The sequence below is a fragment of the Lepidochelys olivacea genome (assembly GCF_965140295.1).
Source record: "Lepidochelys olivacea isolate rLepOli2 genome assembly, chromosome: 12".
Lineage (NCBI taxonomy): Eukaryota > Metazoa > Chordata > Testudines > Cheloniidae > Lepidochelys > Lepidochelys olivacea.
The window spans coordinates 23,599,909-23,623,204 of record NC_140422.1 but is presented as its reverse complement, the minus strand read 5'-3'; the positions used below and the strand labels follow the sequence as shown (position 1 = coordinate 23,623,204).

General features: G+C 43.5%; 1 protein-coding gene and 2 long non-coding RNA genes across 7 annotated transcripts in view; 2 read left to right on the top strand and 1 right to left on the bottom strand.

The window, feature by feature from the left end:
- Positions 1-23,296, top strand: part of LOC311528956 (uncharacterized protein) — a 193,868-nt gene that overhangs the window by 55,864 nt on the left and 114,708 nt on the right. The gene's annotated exons all lie outside the window — the stretch shown is intronic.
- Positions 1-23,296, top strand: part of LOC311528957 — a 62,047-nt gene that overhangs the window by 9,284 nt on the left and 29,467 nt on the right. The window contains exon 3 of one of the 5 annotated variants that reach the window (XR_014713735.1): positions 6,652-6,670. The exons of the other annotated variants lie outside the window; for them this stretch is intronic. This is a non-coding gene — a long non-coding RNA (uncharacterized lncRNA). Of the gene's footprint in view, positions 1-6,651; positions 6,671-23,296 lie in introns of those variants that run through there. 5 annotated transcript variants of the gene reach the window in all.
- The window catches only part of LOC311528959, a 240,234-nt gene continuing 221,451 nt past the window's right edge, over positions 4,514-23,296 (bottom strand). Inside the window, exon 4 of the long non-coding RNA XR_014713738.1 lies at positions 4,514-4,634. This is a non-coding gene — a long non-coding RNA (uncharacterized lncRNA). The remainder of the gene's footprint in view (positions 4,635-23,296) is intronic.

Sequence of the window (23,296 nt, the reverse complement as noted above, 5' to 3'; positions counted from 1 at the left end):
TGCACATGGGTATGTGAGCACACAAGCTAACTCCCTGAGATACGTATACAAATGCAGCTTTGTGCTAGAGATGGGCCATAGGCTCCTGTTTGGCCCTGGATGTAAAGTAGCAGACCAGAAGCCAGCGTGTGACGTAAAGACTGAATTAGGGTTTGGGTTTAGATGCCAACCATTCCAAAGCTCATGAGCTATTTTCACAAGATTTTAGGCCAAAGTGGTAGATTCATTAGAGAGCATCTAAACGCACTCGATTTCTACCATTTTAGTCTGAAATCTCACAAATATGACTGGTCTTGTGAGACTTTGAGCATAGCCAAACTGGAACCATAAAACTGGACCTTTCCAATAGTGGATCTGACCCAAAGGGGAAGGTTTGGATCCGAGGAGTCATATCAGAAATGCCCACAGTCCTTTCGAGGGGCATTTTTCTGTGCACAAAAATGGCGGCCTATTTTGTGGTTGTATGAAAGGAGGTCAGCTGCAACTCTGACCATGAAAAATAAAACCTTGAAGAGAAAAAAAAAAACCCACCCTCTTTACTAGCCTGCACTTGTATTGCACCAAATTCTCTCATGTTGAAAAAAAAGTACGAAGTGGGAAGTCATTGGCTGGCGATAGCATCTGGATAATTGCTTCCATTATTTTTCAATGAAAATTAAATCCAGCCAGGTATCCCACTTTGATCAATAGCTGCCATGTGGACAGCTGCTTTACAAAATAGCTATTATAACATTAGGCTGTGTTGCCTCTCTGTTAATGCTCTGGCTAAGCCATCTCAGCAGGGGACAGACCACTTGTGAGGGGTTTATGTGAGGCTCCTAGCAATGGATCCTGTGCTGGGGTAGGTGATTTCTGACAGACAGTAGGCAAAGCAGGTCAGAAACAGTATAACCAGAACACGTCTGTGCCCTCCCAGGTTGGAGGTCCCTGCTTCCCAAGCCTAGCCTTCTAGCCTCCCATTGTTGCCAGTTCATGACCCTGGCCTCAAGCCAGCAACCAGCAGGGTCAGTGGGCCAGTAGGGACTTGGGGGCCAGTGGCCAAGAGTAGAGGGCAGTAGAGTGCATTGTTGCCAGCCGACTAAGAAGGGACAAACTCTGGCACTGGGAGTGGGGCTCAAGGCTAGGGACTTGGATGGTATTTCATTAATTTGAGAGGAGGGGGTGGAGAAGGAGCTGGGGCTCCTGCTAGCGGCTGAGGAAAGACAGAAAGGGCCCGCTCCTCAGTGAAGAGCACTTGTCTGTAAAGTGGGTGGATGGTTAAGTCAATATAAGTGCTTAAACATTTGCCAAAATACACGTTTACACAATGGACTATAATAGTCAATTGAGTTTCCCTAGGGATAAATTTGGCCCAGAGAGTCTAAGTATAACATCAAGAGGCTCTAGACACTACAGTCATAGTATGGTTTGAGAGCCAGCCAGTATGTGTCAGGGTCCAGAGTAAAGGCAAAGGAGTCTGCTTTTCACCCACTGCTCCAAACTGGCACACTCCCCTGCCCACCTGAACTCTGCTCCAATTGCAGGGGCCTTGCTTGATCCACTGGGCCCATTCCCAGCCAAGAAAGTTCCTGCAAGCCCTATAAATCACTCCCTTTCCATGGAAGGCAGGACTCTGGAAATGTTTGTTCAGCGCAATGATGGACAGACTCCATGGGGGGATTTATAGGGGCTTGCTGAGCTGGGATAAGGCTTGGCAGATGAGGTATGTCCCCTGTAACTGTAGTTGGACCTTGTAATTGCAAGTGAGGGGGAAGGCGAGATGGTTCCAAGGAGCGCGTTAACAACTGTACTTGCTACTTGAATACTTGTGCAGACAGTATTTGGCAAGTCCTACTAACTAGAGGAAGCCTACATTATCTAGTCATCTTTCAATGTAACCATGTTCATGTGATTCAGCAGACATAGTTTTGTTATGGATTTATAGTTCTAGTTAGCAAAGTATCAAAAAGGCATTTATTGGTGATACAATGAAATGGAAGGGGACGAAAGGTGGTTAATTTATTACCAACACTCCTCATTTCATTTACGTTTTCCAACAAGGCGTTTTCACATGCTCTTTATGTAAAGGCCAAAATGATCTCGTACATGTAGGACCACCTTTAAGACTTTTCAGCCACCTTGTTGAGATAGAGAGCAGTCCAGCTACACAGATTCCTTTTATACCATTCCCACACAGGCCAGCAAAAGGAGACCAAGGAATTGCTTCTAAATTGTCTCATGAATCCAGGGACTCACAAAAGCTAGTCAGTGTCCCATTTCTGATCTTCGGGGTTTTTGATTTCCCAGTTTAGCGAAATGAAATGATCCCCTTCTCATATTCTACCATATCTTGAAAACCATACATTTTCTGTGGAGGAAAGTTCTATGCTTGTACCAATTTTAGCTTCTGAAAGTGTTAAAACATAAGATTATCTTGTATGTATCTGACAAATCACCAGGGCAGAATGCTACCTTCCAGCAGTGCCAGAAGTTAATTTTGTAGACTTTTGGTTGGAAGCTAAGCAAAGCATTTTAATGGGACTACTCATGGGCTTAATTTTAAGCACATGCTTAAGTGCTTTACCAAATCAGGGTCTACTATGCCACTGTTTGTTGTTTAATTTGTTCTGAGGCAACATTTGGGCTCATAGGGAGAGCCATCTAATCATGGTAAATTTGCCATATACCCAGCCAACCATGTGTATCTGCATATTTAACATTAGCTGGAGCTTCACTAGTTAGTTCATACTTGTAGGGTCCATAGGGCTAGTACGTGCACACCTGGTCATTGATGCATTACTGAAGTATGACATACTGAGTCACACTCCTGTTTTCTTGACAACTACACAACTCATTTTGTTATTTGCTTATTATGCACCTACTGTCAAGAGGCTTGGTGTCCAGTTTGGAATCTGTCAAGAAAGTAAAACACTCACCTGTTCATCTTCATTGTATCTATTAGGGTCTCTCATTGATGTCATGTCTGAAAGCTGCTGAATCACGTCCATTCATTGGTAATTATGTGCTATTATGCATTGGAGGTTCCAGTGTTTGCCATTATAGCAGTAAACATGCAACTTATTTTTGAGAATAATTGCAAGGTAAATGCACCATTTCTTGATGCCTCTCTCTGAGGCTCACCATAGTGCTATTCACTTAACTCATTTTATGATTAGTCTGTTGATCTTTTTGTTACAAATAGTTTTTAACTATCGTGCCTCAGATTGTCTTTATACCTCTTCGCTCCTATCTCTCAGCTGCTATTCCTTGCATTCACTCTAGCTAAAAGATAGAACAGTGACATTTGGCAGCTCTGATGTTAAGGTGATTCACAACCAGTAACCAGTGTTTATTTCTGTCTTTACCTCTCTTCCTGGGTTAGTCAGTTTGTTGAATACACAACCTTCCTTGTTGTGATATATAGGGTCCTATTAAGAAGGTTTCCAAAACCGCTTGTGGGCTGATCACAACGGATCATTTTTAGCCTCTCTTAACTTCAAGGTATAATTGTTTCCTTTTACAATAAAGATCTCACTACGGCAAGAAATCTTAGCAGTTCTGAACTCTCCCCTATCCTTCGTATGTACATTTTTTTCATATTGGAAAGAGAATAAAATGGATAAAAGAGGTTGATTCAGAGCATTCAAAATAAAGTTTCCACCAGAGCATCTTTTTACATATGGTCTGAGTGCTCAGCTGTCCTTCTAATAGCGTGAGCATCCCCATCTCCCTTTCCCTCTAGAAAAAAACCTAGACATGAGCCTAGAATCAACCACCCAGCTTCAAATCCTCCCCAAACCATGGGCAAGTTCAGCTCAGTGAGAGCTGTAAGGGAGTTTTGTGGCTTGGCCTCCTTCTCCGAAAAAGCAAATGACATTCAAGACATCACACTGAAGTTAGCTAAAGCCTGAAGTCCTTATTTAGCCAAAGCTACCACTGAGATCAATGGGCTTTTATTTATGGATTAGATGATTTATCAAACTATTGTTATAAAATCAGTTGCGCAGTCAATCCCATTATCTATCTAAGTGTAAATTCCATTTTCATATACTCATCAGTGGGTCTTCTGCCTATGTTAGGATCAGGCCTGGAGTACATCACTGTAGCTAGTAAAGAAGAAAGCAGTGAAGGAGCAACTATGTATAAAAAAAGTGAATTCATCTTGCTGTAGCTGTGGCTGGCATACAGTAACCTTTAAAAAAGTAAAGTTGACATGGAGTGTAAATAAGTGAACAAATGTGTTGTACTTTCTGGATTAACAGAGCGAATAGAGCAGATACAGCACTGTAGAAAGGGAAAATCAATACAGAAATATTCAATCGGTGTTACTCTTTAACATAGTAACTTCATTGCCTTTAACATCAATGGTATCCATTTGGGAGAAGCAAAATACCAATTAATGGTGATGATGTTGCCTGAAAGGTATTCTGACAAGGTTAGTGACAGCCATGTCAGACAATGCCGTGTTTGTGAAAGGAACAAGACATAATAACAACAAAGCACTTGTTTAAAGTATATTGTCATCTACCTGATCTTTGAGGATCTCCGTGCACTGACTCAGTTACTGGAACTGCCCCTCTTTTACATCTATACTGGTGTTCTAGGGCCTAGTTTCCCTTTTTGAAGGCATTAATCTTCAATATCACAGTGTGCACCTGGTGAAAGGGAAACAGGAAAATTATTGCAATTTGCCTCCCATGGTTGCTGGATAAAGATTTCTCCCTGTATAGTGTAAATCATTTACATGTTAACAAGCATTTAGCATCTATAATCGACTCAAAATATTAGACTGTGATTTCAAAGGCATCTAAAGAAGTGAAGTGTTTAGTTCGCACTGAAATTCAATATGATTTCAGCACCTTCCTTCGCCATATTTACTACCTGCATTTTTAAAGTGTCCATCATCAGAATTTCTGAGTGCCTACACAAAATAATACATATTTTACAAATAATTTAGGGGGATTATTTACAGGAAGGGGAATTAATATAACACACAGATCCTCCTCACAGCAAGTTGCTAGAAAAGGGGGCTGTAAACCACGACTCGTGAGTTCTATTCTTGACTCTCACATTATCTGACTTTGTGATCACTATATTTCTCGCCCCCTTCTTCTCTGGGGGTGAAATTTACCCTGTTCTGATGTCCAGAGCAAGAGCTGTATAGCACTTGGGGTCTGCTTAAACCCTAGTTTAAGGATTTAAGGGCTGCATGAGCCTTGTGTGAGCCCTCTGCATAGGGGTGAATTCCCCCATGGACAGTCCCATTGGAGTCACTGGAAGTACTTGTATGCGAAAGGTACATTTTGGCCTCCAGGCCCAAATCCTCAATGATATTTAGGCACCTAACTCACACTGATTTCAATGAAGTCAGTGGGAGTTTGGCACCTAAGTACCTTTGAGGATCTGAGACAGAAGGCTTTTTCCTATAAATCTATGTATCAAATGGGCATCATATACAGACCCCATAGAGCTATAACAAGTTCATATTTGGAACCACCGTGAGCTCTTTGGATCAAAGGCACCATGTACAGTAAATAGAAAGCAGTAAAGTTCTGGAGTTCCAGGCTTTAAAACAAATGATTGAGAGGGTAGTAGGAAAAGATTTGTATATCTGCAGGTCTTGTGTCAAATTTCCCTACACAAATGTGGGCGTCACAGTGATGTATGTGATAAACGAAAATGAATGCAGCCATATCCTGTACAGAGTACAATGTGTATATTGCCACACATTCTGCTTCTGCTTTGGCAGTCCAGCTGGAACTGTTCATGTGAGTACCTCCTGTGTCATTCATTTCCAGCTATATCCCCTTTAGCTTTACTACGGTGGTGTGAAAACGCTTTTATTCTTATACAACCAGTGCATTGCACAATTAAGCCACATTATTTCAGCACACTCTTTCTCCTGCAGTATTGGTCATAGTTTGAACAAAAATGCACATGAACTCTACTAGTGTGCTAGCGTATTGGTTATACAAGGGGCCGACCCCGCATTGGCTTGGGCAGAGCAAAAGCAGGCTAGGGGAAATGTCTCACACTGCAGCTGGGCAAGGGACAGGGAAGACTGTTTCTGGGCCAGATGGAGCTACACCGATTTACACTTACAGTGGTTTAGCCCCCTTAGAGTCCTGTCACAAAACCCTTTGGGCCTAATTCTGCCCCTCCTGAAATCAGTGGCAAAAGCCACGTTGACTGCAATGGGAGCAGAATTGGGACTCTTCATAATTAGAGGTTTATGGCTAAATAGCCTATTGTGTATCGCCGGTGCGCTCAATGCTCTGTGTCCAGGGGAAGCTTTGGCTGCTGCTTTTATGCTCAGTAGAAAATGGATTAAAATGAGTTGTTTGAATTTCAGTTGGTTGTGTATGTGGCAATCTAATGGCATGTGTAGTGTGACATGATCCATTCGGTAGCAAAAAATGCAGGTAATACTATACAATTGCTGAGATGTTATCACTTTATGATGAAGCATTGTCCTGCTAATGTGTATGTGTATTTGCATTATTGGGGGGGGGGGGAGAAATCCCTGAAACCACATGTTTGAAGAATTTTGTATCACATAAAAACATTTAGAAATATTTATATAAGATGATTTTATCAACAGCTTTTTTTAAAGCTTGATAATTATATTTTCAATCAATTCCTACTTTTATAATCAATTGTATTTTCTATTAGCACCATCGAATTCACACTGGCATCAAGGGAAGTTTGACTACTGACTTCAGTTAGGAGCTGGGATGAGACCCTATCTTACCAAATGCCTTTCCAGTATGAAACCATTATATATTTTTAAAAGATGTTGCTAAACAACATTTCTAAATAAATCTTCATGTGTACAACACCATCATGCTTAGAATATATGTTGTAATAAGATCTGATCCAGCAAAACACTTAAGCAGATTAATAGTCCTATTGAACTGGACTACTCAGAAGCTTAATTTTTAAGAATGTGCAATGCACTTAGGTGCAGAAAGTTAAGTACATAATGGCTTGATTCTTCACTCAGAGGCATTTTATACTTAATTGGAGTTGGACTTTGTGAGAATTATTCCTGATTTGTAGTGGAGTAAGCAAGAAGAGACTCTGGACTTGTGAGTCTTATTGTCTATTAAAATGAGTGATGAAGCTCATTGGAACAACTGGAAAGAAGCTTGGCACATGATATTGCTCCTCTATCACCATTCCCTGCTTCGTTCCTCAGCCACTTTGCAGAGTCTTTCATTTCAGTGGGAGTTAGGATCCTAAATACCTTTTGTGGATCTGAGCCTCAGAAAGTCCATGTGTCCCTGGAAAAACAATCCTGTGGTTTCCCATTTATTATATACAGGTATTTGATTAGGAAGAGTAAAATTTTCCCTAGTGTGGCTCCAGGATGCAAGAACCTTCTAGTCACTTAAGCTCCACCATAGGGCAGAACAGCTGAGTGGGATGTCTGGGAAGGTGTAAGGATGCTGGTTCTGGTGGGACCCAACGGAGAGTGCCAATTCAGGACAAACTGATTAAAGTAGGGCAAGGCTGGGATTTCTGTGCACACCAAGGCAAAACAAACCAGCCAGACAGAGAGGCCTTTGGTTTTACCCCACTGACTAACCACAAGTCACACAAGCAATTCCCTTAGACACTCCAGTTTCCCAGTATCACCACCAGTGCCACTTGTTATGGGGATGAATGGTTATGAAAACCAATACCCCAGTAAAAGAAAAAAAGGTTCTCCTGATCCCAAAGGACCAAGCCTCAGACCCAGGTCAATATACAAATCAGATCTTACCCAAAAATCACGGTGTTGCCAATCCTTTAGAATCTAAAATCTAAAGGTTTATTCATAAAAAGAAAAAGATATAGGTGAGAGCTAGAATTGGTTAAATGGAATCAATTACGTACAATAATGCCAAAGTTCTTGGTTCAGGCTTGCAGCAGTGATAGAATAAACTGCAGGTTCAAATCAAGTCTCTGGAGTACATCCATAAGCTGGGATGGGTCTTTCAGTCCTTGGTTCAAAGCTTCAGTGTAGCAAAGTCCCTCCAGAGGTATGAAGCAGGATTGAAGATCAGATGGAGGAGCCGCAGCAGCTTTTTACATTTTCTCTCCATGTGGTTTTTCTTTCTTTGTCCCAAAGACAAGCGGTCCATCACATGGCCTGGAAAAACCTCAGAGTTCTGTTCTTAGGCAGGTCCCTGCATACCTTGCTGAGTCACAAGGTGTGTCTGCCTTCTCTCAGTGGGTCAGTTGTATATCTGATAGTCCTTAATGGGCCATCAAGCAGGCTAGGCAGAGCTGACACCAACTTGTCTGGGGTGTCACCCAGAAGCATAGCATAAATTAGAAATACAGACAGTATAGAGCCAATATTCATAAATTCAACTACAAAAATGATACACACATACAGACAGCAAAATCATAAGCAGCAAACCATAACCTTGTCTTAGACACCTTATTTGACTCCCTTTATACAAGATTTGGTGCCACTACAGGACCTTGGTTGCAACAATGATCAATACGGTCCCCGATTATGCCAATAACGTCACAGAAGGGTGGTCATTGGACCGGGCCATAAACAGGATCATTGATTATGCAAGTAGCTTAGAAAGGCTGAACTCACTGTTAGACCTGTAGACCCTGAGTAGGAGGGTGGATTTGGCTTCCACATCCTCCCCATGTTTTACTTGCACAGTGCCTGATCATCAGGTTTTATGCAGTGAAGTGAATTGCACCCTGAATTATAGGGTTTCACTCCTGCAGAGCTACAAAATGATTGCATTAAACACCATTGAGAAATCTCCAGCACAAAACTCATCTCCCAATGGCAAGAAGCTGTTGTTATTTTACCTTCTAGCAACATGTAATACAGTGAAAGAAATGTTTCAGAGCAGCAGCCGTGTTAGTCTGTATCCTCAAAAAGAAAAGGAGGACTTGTGGCACCTTAGAGACTAACCAATTTATTTGAGCATAAGCTTTCGTGAGCTACAGCTCACTTCATCGGATGCATTCAGTGGAGCTGTAGCTCACAAAAGCTTATGCTCAAATAGATTTGTTAGTCTCTAAGGGTATGTCTACACTACGAAATTAGGTCGAATTTATAGAAGTCAGTTTTTTAGAAATCATTTTTATATAGTTGATTGTGTGTCCCCCCCACACAAAAAGCTCTAAGTGCATTAAGTGCATTAACTCGGCGGAGTGCTTCCACAGTACCAAGGCTAGCATCGACTTCCGGAGAGTTGCACTGTGGGTAGCTATCCCACAGTTCCCGCAGTCTCCGCTGCCCATTGGAATTCTGGGTTGAGATCCCAATGCCTGATGGGCGGGTGGTTCTGGGTACATGTCATCAGGCCGTCCCTCCCTCCCTCTGTGAAAGCAACGGCAGACAATCGTTTCGTGCCTTTTTTCCTGAGTTACCTGTGCAGACGCCATACCACGGCAAGCATGGAGCCCGCTCAGCTCACTGTCACCGTATGTCTCCTGGGTGCTGGCAGACGTGGTACTGCACTGCTACAGCAACCCATTACCTTGTGGCAGCAGATGGTGCAATAGGCTTGAAAACCACCCTCATCATGTCCGAGGTGCTCCTGGCTGCCTCGGTAAGGTCGGTCAGGAGCGCCTGGGCAGATATGGGTGCAGGGACTAAATTAGGAGTGACTCGACCAGGTCATTCTCTTTAGTCCTGCAGGCAGTCCTATTGTACCATCTTATGGTGAGCAGGCAGGAGATGTGGATGGCTAGCAGTCCTTCTGCACCGTCTGCTGCCAGCCAAAGATGTAAAAGATAGATGGAGTGGATCAAAACAAGAAATAGACCAGATTTGTTTTGTATTCATTTGCTCCTCCCTCCCTCCATGAAGTCCAGCCTGAAATACTAGAGGGAGGGATAGATTAGTGGGTTGAGCATTGGCCTGCTAAACCCAGAGTTTTGAGTTCAATCCTTGAGGGGGCCATTCTGTGTGACAGTTGTTTTTGTTTCTCCTTGAGGTAAAGCCACCCCCTTTGTTGATTTTAATTCACTGTAAGCCAACCCTGTAAGCCATGTCGTCAGTCACCCCTCCCTCAGTCAGAGCAACGGCAGACAATTGTTCTGCGCCTTTTTTCTGTGCAGATGCCATACCACAGCAAGCATGGAGCCCGCTCAGATCACTTTGGCAATTAGGAGCACATTAAACACCACGTGCATTATCCAGCAGTATATGCAGCCCCAGAACCTGGCAAAGCAAAACCGGGCGAGTAGGCGATGGCAGCATGGTGACAAGAGTGATGAGGACATGGACACAGACTTCTCTCAAAGCACGGGCCCTGGCAATGTGGGCACCATGGTGCAAATGGGGCAGGTTCATGCCGTGGAATGCTGATTCTGGGCCCGGAAAACAAGCACAGACTGGTGGGACCGCATAGTGTTGTAGGTCTGGGACAATTCCCAGTGGCTGCGAAACTTTTGCATGCGTAAGGGCACTTTCATGGAACTTTGTGACTTGCTTTCCCCTTCCTTGAAGTGCATGAATACCAAGATGAGAGCAGCCCTCACAGTTGAGAAGCGAGTGGTGATAGCCCTGTGGAAGCTTGCAATGCCAGACAGCTACCGGTCAGTTGGGAATCAATTTGGAGTGGGCAAATCTACTGTGGGGGCTGCTGTGATCGCAATCAAACGAAATCAAAGATCTGCTGATATCAAGGCTAGTGATCCTGGGAAATGTGCAGGTCATAGTGGATGGCTTTGCTGCAATGGGATTCCCTAACTGTGGTGGGGCAATAGACGGAACCCATATCCCTATCTTGACACCGGAGCACCAAGCTGCCGAGTACATAAACCTCAAGGGGTACTTTTCAATAGTGCTGCAAGCACTGGTGGATCATAAGGGACAGTTCACCAACATCAACGTGGGATGGCCGGGAAAGGTACATGACGCTCGCATCTTCAGGAACCCTGGTCTGTTCCAAAAGCTGCAGGAAGGGACTTTATTCCCAGACCAGAAAATAACCGTTGGGGATGTTGAAATGCCTATAGTTATCCTTGGGGACCCAGCCTACCCCTTAATGCCATGGCTCATGAAGCCGTACACAGGCAGCCTGGACAGTAGTCAGGAGCTGTTCAACTACAGACTGAGCAAGTGCAGAATGGTGGTAGAATGTGCATTTGGACGTTTAAAAGCACGCTGGCGCAGTTTACTGACTCGGTTAGACCTCAGCAAAACCAGTATTCCCACTGTTATTACTGCTTGCTGTGCGCTCCACAATATCTGTGAGAGTAAGGGGGCGATGTTTATGGGAGGTGGTGGGAGGTTGAGGCAAATCGCCTGGCCACTGGTTACGTGCAGCCAGACACCAGGGTGGTTAGAAAAGCACAGGAGGGCGCTGTGCGCATCAGAGAAGCTTTGAAAACCAGTTTCATGACTGGCCAGGCTACAGTGTGAAAGTTCTGTTTGTTGATGAAACCCCCCACCCCTTGGTTCACTCTACTTCCCTGTAAGCTAACCACCCTCCCCTCCTCCCTTGGATCACCGCTTGCAGAAATAATAAAGTCATTGTTGCTTCACATTCATGAATTCTTTATTAATTCATCACACAAATAGAGGGATAACTGCCAAGGTAGCCTGGGAGGGGCGGTGGAGGAGAGAAGCACCAGGAGAGGTGGTGGAGGAGGGAAGGATAAGGCCACACAGCACTTTAAAAGTTTACAACTTTAAAAATTATTGAATGCCAGCCTTCTGTTGCTTGGGCAATCCTCTGGGGTGGAGTAGCTGGGTGGCCGGAGGCCCCCTCACCGCGTTCTTGGGTGTCTGGCTGAGGAGGCTATGGAACTTGGGGAGGAGGGTGGTTGGTTACACAGGGGCTGTAATGGCGGTCTGTGCTCCAGCTGCCTTTCCTGCAGCTCAACCATACGCTGCAGCATATTAGTTTGATCCTCCAGCAGCCTCAGCATTGAATCCTGCCTCCTCTCATCACACTGCCGCCACCTTTCAGCTTCAGCCCTCTCTTCAGCCTGCCACTTACCCTCCTCAGCCCGCCACCTCTCCTCCCGGTCATTTTGTGCTTTCCTGCACTCTGACATTGTCTGCCTCCACGCATTCACCTGTGCTCTGTCAGTGTGGGAGGACAGCATGAGCTCAGAGAACATTTCATCACGAGTGCGTTTTTTTCACCTTCTCATCTTCACTAGCCTCTGGGAAGGAGAAGATCCTGTGATCCTTGAAACACATGCAGCTGGTGGAGATTCTGCGATTCTGGGACTCCATCATGGTCACCTCTGCTGATGAGCTCTGCAGTCACCTGCAGCTTGCCGCGCTGCCCAAACAGGAAACTGAAATTCAAAAGTTCACGGGCCTTTTCCTGTCTACCTGGCCAGTGCATCTGAGTTGAGAGTACTGTCTGGAGCGGTCACAATGGAGCACTCTGGGATAGCTCCCAGAGGCCAATGCCGTCTAATTGCGTCCACAGTACCCCAAATTCGACCCGGCAAGGCCGATTTCAGCGCTAGTCCCCTTGTCGGGGGTGGAGTAAGGAAATTGATTTTAAGAGCCCTTTAAGTCGAAACAAAGGGCTTCGTCGTGTGGACAGGTGCAGGGTTAAATCGATTTAACGCTGCTAAATTCGACCTCAACTCCTAGTGTAGACCAGGGCTAAGATGCCACAAGTCCTCCTTTTTTTTTTGATGAAAAAAATGTGGCTCATGAAAAAAGGAAGTGTGGCTTGTCTCTGTGTGTGGTTTGTCTTTCTATATGGCTGCCGTGAGCGGCTGGAACATTTTACGCTTTGGGTCCAATTCAGATATGATGTAAGTGGTTGTAGTTCCCCCTCCCGCTCTGTGCTGAGTTTGGCCCTTTGTTTATACTGCAGCCCATTTTTATGTATATGCTTCGTCATTAGAATTATTTGTTGAAAATAATTCACTTGCTGCATTTAGCTGCTTTTTCCATCTGTGAATTATCCACAAATAGTTCATGGTTTCTCTGAATGTTTCCACTATTCTCCATTTTTTGAATATTTTCATACATAAATTAGAACCGATGGCTTTTTTATGAATTGATAGTATTTTGAGGGCCCAAGTGATGCATAGACCTTGTGCTAGCATTCTGCACTGGAGTGACTTTCACTCACAATGCATGCTTCCTTCACAGCTGCTTCAATTCCTGCCTCATTTGCACCTTCCCTTGAATAGAGTGAAGAGTTAATCAACACCCCAGTGAGGATGCTGAATGAATTTTGCACAAAACATTATGGAGACTTTTACATTTCTGGACATTTCTGAGTAGTAAAACTGCAAACTAGACTCATTCTTGTTGCTTCTACGTTTTGTAAGTACTGCAGGGAAAAGCTACATACATTAAAGTAAATGTTCTGCAAGACAGAGCTTTTAATTTCTATACACATTTTGCAAAATCAGAAAGAAAAGTCCTGATTCACCACCTTTGTGCTATTCCTGCTTGGCTGATGATTTCAATGGAGCTATACCAATGTCCATCTGGAGTAGCATAGCAGCGAATCAGACTCATTGACTCTATAATTCATTACCTAAAACAGGTATAATACCACATATCAAATGCTGTTGTTTTGCAAATATTTCATGTACTATGATCTGTTCTGGCTTCTCAGATCTTCAGCAGAAAAGGACAGAATGGCTCCAGAATTCAGATAGGCTGACTGTCATTTTAGTCAGTGGGACTACTTGTGTCAGTAAAGTGAGCTGGGCTTTAGTCTCATAGAGTTAGACAAATTGCTGTTGATAACAGTTACGACATACAAAATCAGGACAAAGAAAAGGAGGACTTGTGGCACCTTAGAGACTAACCAATTTATTAGAGCATAAGCTTTCGTGAGCTACAGCTCACTTCCTCAGATGCATATCGTGGAAACTGCAGCAGGCTTTATATATACACAGAGAATATGAAACAATACCTATTCCCACCCCACTGTCCTGCTGGTAATAGCTTATCTAAAGTGATTTCCAGCACAAATCCAGGTTTTCTCACCCTCCACCCCCCCACACAAATTCACTCTCCTGCTGGTGATAGCCCATCCAAAGTGACAACTCTTTACACAATGTGCATGACAATCAAGCTGGGCTATTTCCTGCATAAATCCAGGTTCTCACATCCCCCCACCCCCATACACACACAAACTCACTCTCCTGCTGGTAATAGCTCATCCAAACTGACCACTCTTCAAGTTAAAATCCAAGTTAAACCAGAACATCTGGGGGGGGGGGTAGGAAAAAACAAGAGGAAACAGGCTACCTTGCATAATGACTTAGCCACTCCAAGTCTCTATTTAAGCCTAAATTAATAGTATCCAATTTGCAAATGAATTCCAATTCAGCAGTTTCTCGCTGGAGTCTGGATTTGAAGTTTTTTTGTTTTAAGATAGCGACCTTCATGTCTGTGATCGCGTGACCAGAGAGATTGAAGTGTTCTCCGACTGGTTTATGAATGTTACAATTCTTGACATCTGATTTGTGTCCATTTATTCTTTTACGTAGAGACTGTCCAGTTTGACCAATGTACATGGCAGAGGGGCATTGCTGGCACATGATGGCATATATCACATTGGTGGATGTGCAGGTGAACGAGCCTCTGATAGTGTGGCTGATGTTATTAGGCCCTGTGATGGTGTCCCCTGAATAGATATGTGGGCACAGTTGGCAACGGGCTTTGTTGCAAGGATAAGTTCCTGGGTTAGTGGTTCTGTTGTGTGGTATGTGGTTGTTGGTGAGTATTTGCTTCAGGTTGCGGGGCTGTCTGTAGGCAAGGACTGGCCTGTCTCCCAAGATTTGTGAGAGTGTTGGGTCATCCTTTAGGATAGGTTGTAGATCCTTAATAATGCGTTGGAGGGGTTTTAGTTGGGGGCTGAAGGTGACGGCTAGTGGCGTTCTGTTATTTTCTTTGTTAGGCCTGTCCTGTAGTAGGTAACTTCTGGGAACTCTTCTGGCTCTATCAATCTGTTTCTTTACTTCTGCAGGTGGGTATTGTAGTTGTAAGAAAGCTTGACAGAGATCTTGTAGGTGTTTGCAGTTATACTTTTTATTGCTCACATTTTTGTTACCTCTTGCTGCAGCACAGATGTAGTGGGTTCTCTTTCCTCTGTTATCACTAGCCAAATGCAAAGCATGCCCTGGGCAAATGGGACACAGGCCAAATTATCTTTGCATTTACAAGGCAAAACACAGCAATTTTTGTATTGCATGGAGAAACTGTAGATGTGTTTTAGGAGTACACCTACTTTAACTACATATGCTGTCATCTGTATTCTCTGAAAGCTGGAGCCAGCCCACAACATTTTGGCACCTGAGGTGGGGAGCTCAAATGACCCCCCCCATGCCCCCTCGCTTGGGCCAAAACTTTCTCAGGGTCTCAGTTCTGCCTTCTTCCTATTCTACTCCTCTCATGGTACTGCTCTGCTACCTACCCCAATAAAGGAGAACTAACAACTTAAAATGCCTTGTTCAAAAATTTTAAGTAACACTTAACTTTCAAACGCCTGATCAGCAAATGTAACTTTTCTTGTCTGCATAGTAAACATTGGCATTTTTATCTGTTTGAATAATCAAAGTGGTGCTTTCTGTGCCTCCTTGGTTGCAAAGATTTGACCTGCTTCCTGAAGGTCCACAGTCTGGGCCAGCTCATGCTCTATTGAGATGGTTGCAAGGCCGACCAGCCTCTCCTGTGTCATTGTGGAGCATAGATGTGTTTTTATTAACTTCAGCTTGGAGAAGCTGCTTTCTCCACTGGCAACTATTACAGGAAGTGTTAGAAGTATGCGCAGAACAACAAAAGCATTTGGAAAGAGGGTGGTCATCTTATTTGTGCATATATATTCCAGAACAGCCTTTGGAGTTGATCCTGCTGAAATGTATCTTGAAAGGGCTTTCAGTTCATCACCGAAATCACTCGCATCAATATCACGCATGTCATCATGTGTCAACACTGTCTCTAGTGCCCTGCATTGCTGGTGTAGGTCTTCTTCAGGTACAGTGAGGAGTTTTGGAATACCATACAACATCCCAAATATACTGCTGTGTTCCTTGAGCTGCATGAAACGTTCTTCAACTGACTGTATTGCAGAATCTAGCACCTGGTTAAAGAATTCAACTCTGAATTGTTGTTTGGGGTCTCTTATGGGATTATCCCATGCCTCGTAATCAAAATGTCTTCTTCTTCAGTGACTCTTGTATTCTTGTGGGAAAATAGCTTCAGTGTGAAGTTTCTTTGCACTTCTGTGCACTCTTCAGAACATTTTGAAATCCCTCATCTGACCGGTAAGACTGTCGGTATGACTTTGCTTTGTGCAGTTGTTCCATTGTTCCAGATATATCAAGGTCAACACCTTGAAGTCTCTTGCTTACAACATTTATTTCAAACAGTATGTCATGCCACAACACTAAGGCACACAGAAATTTGAAGTTATGTATGTTTCTGGTGATTCCATTTCCCTCTACCACTGTTCTCCCACGAACAGTTTCTGTCAGAGCATTATCCTCCATAATGGGCAACTATGGCATCATCTATCTTCCCAATTTGGTGTTTGATAGGCTTTATTGCCTCCACTCGACTTTCCCATCATGTGGCACTCAGTGGTTTTAGTGTCAGAGAGGCTGTTCCCAGATGTTGCTTCAAAATTTGTCATTGATGAGTTGATGCAGAGAAAAAAACATAGATGCTTTGAATTACATTAAAACATTCAGCAGTCTCACTAGAAGCTGATGCTGCATCATTGACCATCAAGTTCAATGAATGAGAACTGCAGGGGACAAAAAAAACTCGAGGGTTTAACTCTCGGATCTGTGTCTGCACTCCTCTGTTCTTTCCTTTCATATTGGTGCCATTATCATAGCCCTGACCTCTCATGTCAGCTATCACAATTTCCGTATCTTCCAGCTTTTTAGGAAGCACATTTGTCATACCAGCTCCTGTAGTATCATCAATGTCAATAAATTCTAGGTTTCAGAGTAACAGCCGTGTTAGTCTGTATTCGCAAAAAGAAAAGGAGGACTTGTGGCACCTCTAATAAATTGGTTAGTCTCTAAGGTGCCACAAGTCCTCCTTTTCTTTTTGCGAATAAATTCTAGAAAATGCTCTCTGACAGTCACCATTGCAGGACATTTTCACTAGGTTCTGTTGTTGTTACAAAAGGCATCATTAAAGTCATTTGTTCCGTACGGCTGAGGTCAGGTGTCCAGTCCAGAATAACAGAGTAATATCTTGCTGACTTCAGATCTGCCACAATCTTCTGTTTGATTTTTGTTGCCAGTAACCGTATGATCTCATTTTGAATTGTTTTTCCAAGGTAGTGGTGTGTGTACATTTCTTGGGTGGTGACTCTTCTTAGATGCTCCTGGAGTACAGCATCAAACTCAGCCATCAGCTCCACAATTTTAAGGACGTTTCCATTGTTTGGCACATACAGCTGATCTGAAGTGCCATGCAGTGCTAGGTTTTGGATAACAAGCAATGAGCCTTTTCAGAACATTTTGCCAGTAAAGAGACTCTGACGCAATCTTCTCTTGATGCTGATCATCTATGGTGGCCTTTAACCTTAGTCTCATCTCTAGCTCTTTCCACCTATGGAATGCTCTCTGGTGATTTGCTGCCTTCTCATGACATGCCAGATTTTTAGCCAGATTTTTCCAGTCCTTCGTTCCTGTAGAACCCAATGTGGCTGGAACATTAGACTGGAAGAGTTTGCAACAAAAACGGTATTCAGCATTCTGGGTTTCTGAGTACATAAGCCATGGCCTCTCCACTTTGTCACCATTGCGGATTTCATGCCAGTAATGTGTTGGATGGAAATTTCTATTTTCATTGTCTTTGGGGAACACAAAGTTTTTCACTTGCTGTGGCCCATGCAGTACAAGGAAGTCCCTCAGGCTCCTGCTCAAGTGGGTCCCCTGTCCTGGATCATCTAGACTTAAGGAACTAAACTCAGCAGCAGCTGTTTCTTGCGCTTCCACCCCACTCTTCTCTGATCTGCACTTTTCTTCAGGAATTTGCATGGTTACATCCATTTGAGATGGAGATATGGATGCTGCAGTAGCTGCCAGGTCACCTGCACTCTGACTAACTGAAAGATCAGGCATCTCCTCACCACTCACATCCTCACTGGGTCTGGAAGGCTCACCGTGAACATTTGTGTCTATGTATCTCAGGAGAGCTCCTTCCTGCTTAGATAGAAAAGTTTCCTTTGATTTCTTTCTTTTTCTGAATGCTGCCCCAGAGGGATGTTTTCTTCTTTCTCTCATGACTGCTGTTCTGTGCCAGCTATAGTGGCTCTCAACACTCAGTTGAAGGGGACAAATAAGCAGGCTGGTAGCAGGGCCTGAGTGAGGGAAGAGATCAGCGTCTTAAGGGCCTAACTGGCTCCTACTACTTCAGTTGACTGCCTGTTCTCCTCAAGTGGGTTCAGGGAAGCAACAGGAAACAGGAAGCTCCCTGAGAAGCTGGTGTTAATCAGTCCAGGCTCCTGGGAGTGCTAAAGAGGTCACAAGAGGCTCCTCCTCCTGTCTCTCCCTGCAGCTCCTGCTGCTTTCTGTTATTCCCTCTCACCTTTCCTCCTGCCTGCCTGTAATGTCTCTTGTGCCCTCCTTCCTCCAGCATAGCACTCCACCACCTCTGTGCATCTAGAGCAGAGAGAATCCATGTGCACCAGCAGCAGACACAATTTTCTACACTCTGGGTCCTAGTGGCACCCCCCCGCACAGTCTGGCACCTGAGGTGGCCGTCTCAGTTTGTCTCATGGTAAGGTCAGCCCTGCTGAAAGCGCTTAAAGCCACCAAAGGGACTGCTATTTTTCTTGCTGTTATGGAGGCATAATTGTGGTTGTTAGGGCAAGTGACCCAGTTTAGCAATTGGCCCTTAACTCAGTCTTCACAATACTCTGGTAGAACGTTTGACAGCAAAGCACTGTGTTACAGCTAGTTACTGGAATCAATCAGCATGATTTCTCTCAGGCTGATCATTTAAAGGCGATTATGAAATCATCTCTGAATAAGCAGCCAACTAACAGTTTGCAAAAAATGACACTAAAGGAGAGCCTTTCAGCAGGTTTAAATCCCTTGGAGCGCCATCCATTTACACCAGCTGAAGATCTGGCCCAACATGGATATTTTTACATCCCACTCACAAAGCACTTAAGATGTCTTGTGAAAATATAAATTCTAGTTGTACTGCAGTGGGCCATGGCACATTCAGGAAATATTTCCAGTTTTGGGGGATTTACTGAAAAACTGTAAAGGACATAAACAAAAGACTGTTTGCACACGTTTGAAAAAGGTGACTGTGGGCCTTCTCCAGCATGCACTGCAATTAATGGGATTATAGAATGAGGCCCTGTAAATGTGGCCTGTTACCAGCAATCCAGAAAACAATGTTGATTTGTTTAAAACCATCAAAAAAGGAACCATCCAGAGAGGAAGGACGCCCAGGACCTGAGAATTCCCTGCTCTGCCACAGACTTTCTGTGTGACCTTTGGCAAATCACTTAGTCTCCCTGTGCCACAATTCCCTATCTGTAAAATGGGGATAATAGCACTGCCCGACCTCCCAGGAGTGTTGTGAGGATAAATACATTGAAAAATTGTGAGGTGTTCTCATACTACAATAACAGGGGGCCTGTTGGGTTTCACTGTGATAGTCCAATCTATTTTTTCTCCATCAGAAGATTTCAACTCTGCCCTACCAGCTGAAGTCCATATCAAAATCTGTTCAACAATGATAATAATGAATTGGAAACTGACTTACATTGTACATAAAATCAAGTACATTTACTTTCTTGGGTCATGTCCGACAGCTGCCTTTAGTGTTTTCAGTTATCATTCAGAGTCTTACGCTTGGGAGAAATTTCTTTTTTTCAATCTTTCTCCTTTTCAAGCTGAGAGGCAGTCGCATTTTATAGTACAGAGAATAACATTCCAACTCGTCTGTGTGGAAAGGAGCCTCATGCTCTGTGGCACCCGCATCTGCATTAATCCATTGGTTACACTGGCAATCAGGAATCAGACAATAAAAATAAAAGTTGAAAAACTCTTTCCAAACGTCTTACCAAAGGGGTCTGAATGGTTTGGGAAATGGTCAGTGCCATCGGTGAAATACAGCCCCATTGAAGGCGATAGAAATTTTGCCATTGACTTCATTAGGCCAGGATTGCACTCCATATCTCTGGAAACTTTTACCTCTGGATCACCTTCATCAGTCTGACTCCAGCCCAGGTTGGTAGTATCTGAACATTGTTAATCTCTGGGAGCTATTTGATGGACTACACTGTGCGGAAAGCTTTGACCAGAGAGATAACCACATCACAAAATTACCACCATACACATTACTACTTGGTATCATTGTTGGCAGATAGGCTATGGACTGAAAGGGCAGAGGATGAACTGTTCTTAGCCCAGCTAAGGACAGGTATACACTACAGAGTTAGTAAACCTAACTCTGTAAGTGTCTACACTAAAACATAACTCCTACCAATGTAACTCACCCACGACACTGACTTAATAACTCCACCTCCACGAGAGGTGTAGCGCTTAAGTCAATGTAGTTAGGTTGATGCCGTGTCAGTGTAGACACTATATAGCTTACATCGCCCATTGCTGCCTTTCAGAAACCCTCCCACATGCCCCATGCTGGCAGTTAAATCGGTGCAAAAGCTCCTGATGAGGATACACACTGCTGACACAAGGAGCGTAGTCTGCATGTGTAAAACCGATTTAATTACTGCAGTGGCTGTACAGCAACATAACTTAGGTCAACTTACTTTTGTAGCGTAGACTTGCCCTAAAGGTGATGCCTCCACGTCAGCCTTCAGGCTAATTAGTGTGTAGTAGGAATATGTAAAGTTTTTGTGTTTGTGATGCACATATTATGTGAGTAGACAGAAAGCTTCATTCTCCAGTGATGTTAATCCTTTCACCGGCACTAAGCAACTGCATTTTAATAGATTCTCTGTATGAAACAACACAAAATTAAACACAGCGATAAAAATGCAGGCTCAGTCAAAAAGACAGTAACCCTAATGTAAAACCAGCCTATTAAGAAATGTCAAACCTATTTTTTAATCTCATGCTTCAGTGAGGTTGTACCAGGTGCAATCATTAGTCAGTAAATTAATTATACATAATTATCTGCTTTACATTCAATTCACTTGGCTTCCAATTTCCCACTCTTAGCTTAGTGAATCTCTCTTGCTATCTCGCTCGCTTGCTCTCACACACACAAATCCATGGGTATGCAGGTTCTGGAGTACTGCCATCAGTTTGATTCATGAATCTGTCTCCATGATTGGAATGATATTTAGCTAAGATGGCAAACAAAGAAGATAAATATTGTTGTTATGTTTATAGAGCAACGAGGTTGGGAGCTAGGACCCTGGAGAAAAGGAGAACCAGGAAGAAGGAGTAGGGAAGCTTCAGGGATTGTTTAGCTGGATGTATGTATCAAGGGGTCACTGGGTTTCTCTGGTAATGCTTACAAAACCACAACCAATAATGGAGTTCAGAGGGTCGTGGGTCGGTGAATATTACTGGCCACACAGGTACATTCAAGCCTAGCTAACTGAGAGGGCTACTGTGTTGTGAAGGTACATTCAAGCCTAGCTAACTGAGAGGGCTACTGTGTTGTGACAAAAGAGCCTACACCACAACACCTGACTGGACTTTGGAAAAGACTTGCCAGATGGAGTGAGCACCGGCACAAAGGACTGTGGGCACGGAACTAGTCTAAGCTGGTAGCGTGCCCTAGGCAGTAGCTTTAGTGCTGTACAAGAGGCACAAAAGGCACTATTAAGACAGTATTGTTCCAATTCGGGCAGCATTATCATCCAGGCCTGTAGGGAAACATAACAGTTGTGTCCATTTTATGTTTTTCCATACACAAAGGGAAACTATATACAGTACTTTCATTCTGAATGACCTGGTTCTAGCTTAAGAAAAAACACCACCACAAGGAACTAAAGTACAACTTCCATAAGAGAGCATGTCGTGTGTGCCTCTCCCTTAACATACTCTACCAACTTGGTCTCCAGAATAGGAGCTTTCACCGCTAAAGGGCAGATGCTTTAGAAATGAAAAGGTTCCTGTGGGAGTGAACTCATTTTGACTTGTTCTATTCCATGCATTTCAGTCTGACTTCAGGACACAGGAGCATTGCATTGGGACGGGGCAAGGGTGGCACGTTATTCAGCCTTTCCCAGCAGATTGGGCAAGTCTTCAAAGTGCTTCTTTTTTAACAGTGCAAGTGGCATGCATTCCTTTAAACCATGATTTATTCTTGCTTGCTGCTGCCAGTGTTATGGTTTGGGTATTCATAGTGAGCAGTGATAGGAATGGCTCTGGTTGTTCTTTGGGATTGTTTGTAGTGGGATTCAAGATTGGAAAAAGTAGTAATTTGATCCCAGTATTTCTAAAAGTATCTGCTGTCATGAAGCCACATCTTGCCAGGATCTGAGTGCCCTCAACTCCCATTGAGTCCCAGGGATGTTGAGGTCAGCCACATGTTAGCTATGCAAGGAATGCAGAATTGGACCCATAATGTGCTGCTGTTGCCAGCGCACTTATTTGTATGACATTGATGAGTGCTTTCTTGACATGTCCTTGTTATCCAATTGTCCGTGCTCATATCTAACATGCTGTGGGTCTATACAGCAGGAGATCATATGTGCATTACCGTTTGGCTGCTCTTCCACAGCTTTCTGCCATAGACCATATGCACATGCCACGAACACAACAGCCTAATCCTAAGAGCTAAGGCAAGAATTCCAAACTCTGCTTGTTTTGAGTCGTGGTTTACAATCCTTGACAAGCAGCAACCCATGGTGAAGCCCAAATATCATTCCCGTTGATAGATGTATGAAAAACTGTAATTTTACTGCAATTAACACAATTTTAGGATTACTAAAGTTTGTGACTCATTTAAAGGGTAGAATATAGTCATCTTTGGGCTAATAATTTTCATACCTTGGGATACAGCGGGAGTACAATATTACACCAAATTGTTAAAGGGCTTAACTGCAAGGAACCACCATGTTGGTAGTCAGTTCATCTTGCCATTTTGTGGTTAAACTATCATGTTCCATCTAAACCAAGACCAGATTTGTGAACATCTACAGTACTGTATAAATATTGTTATTAATACTAGCTAAATATAGCTATAGCCTCACTTTCAATCAACACATTTTAGAATGAAGTTTTATTCTTTTAGATTTCTTAATCGCACACTAACTAACCCAAACCACTTTAATACCTAAGGATAAAAGCTGGCCTGGTTTAGAACTAGGTGGGGGGGGGAGGGGCTATACAGATATGCTGCTGTATTTGGGGTTGCAAAATATTCATTTGGAAGGATGAACTTTGCAAA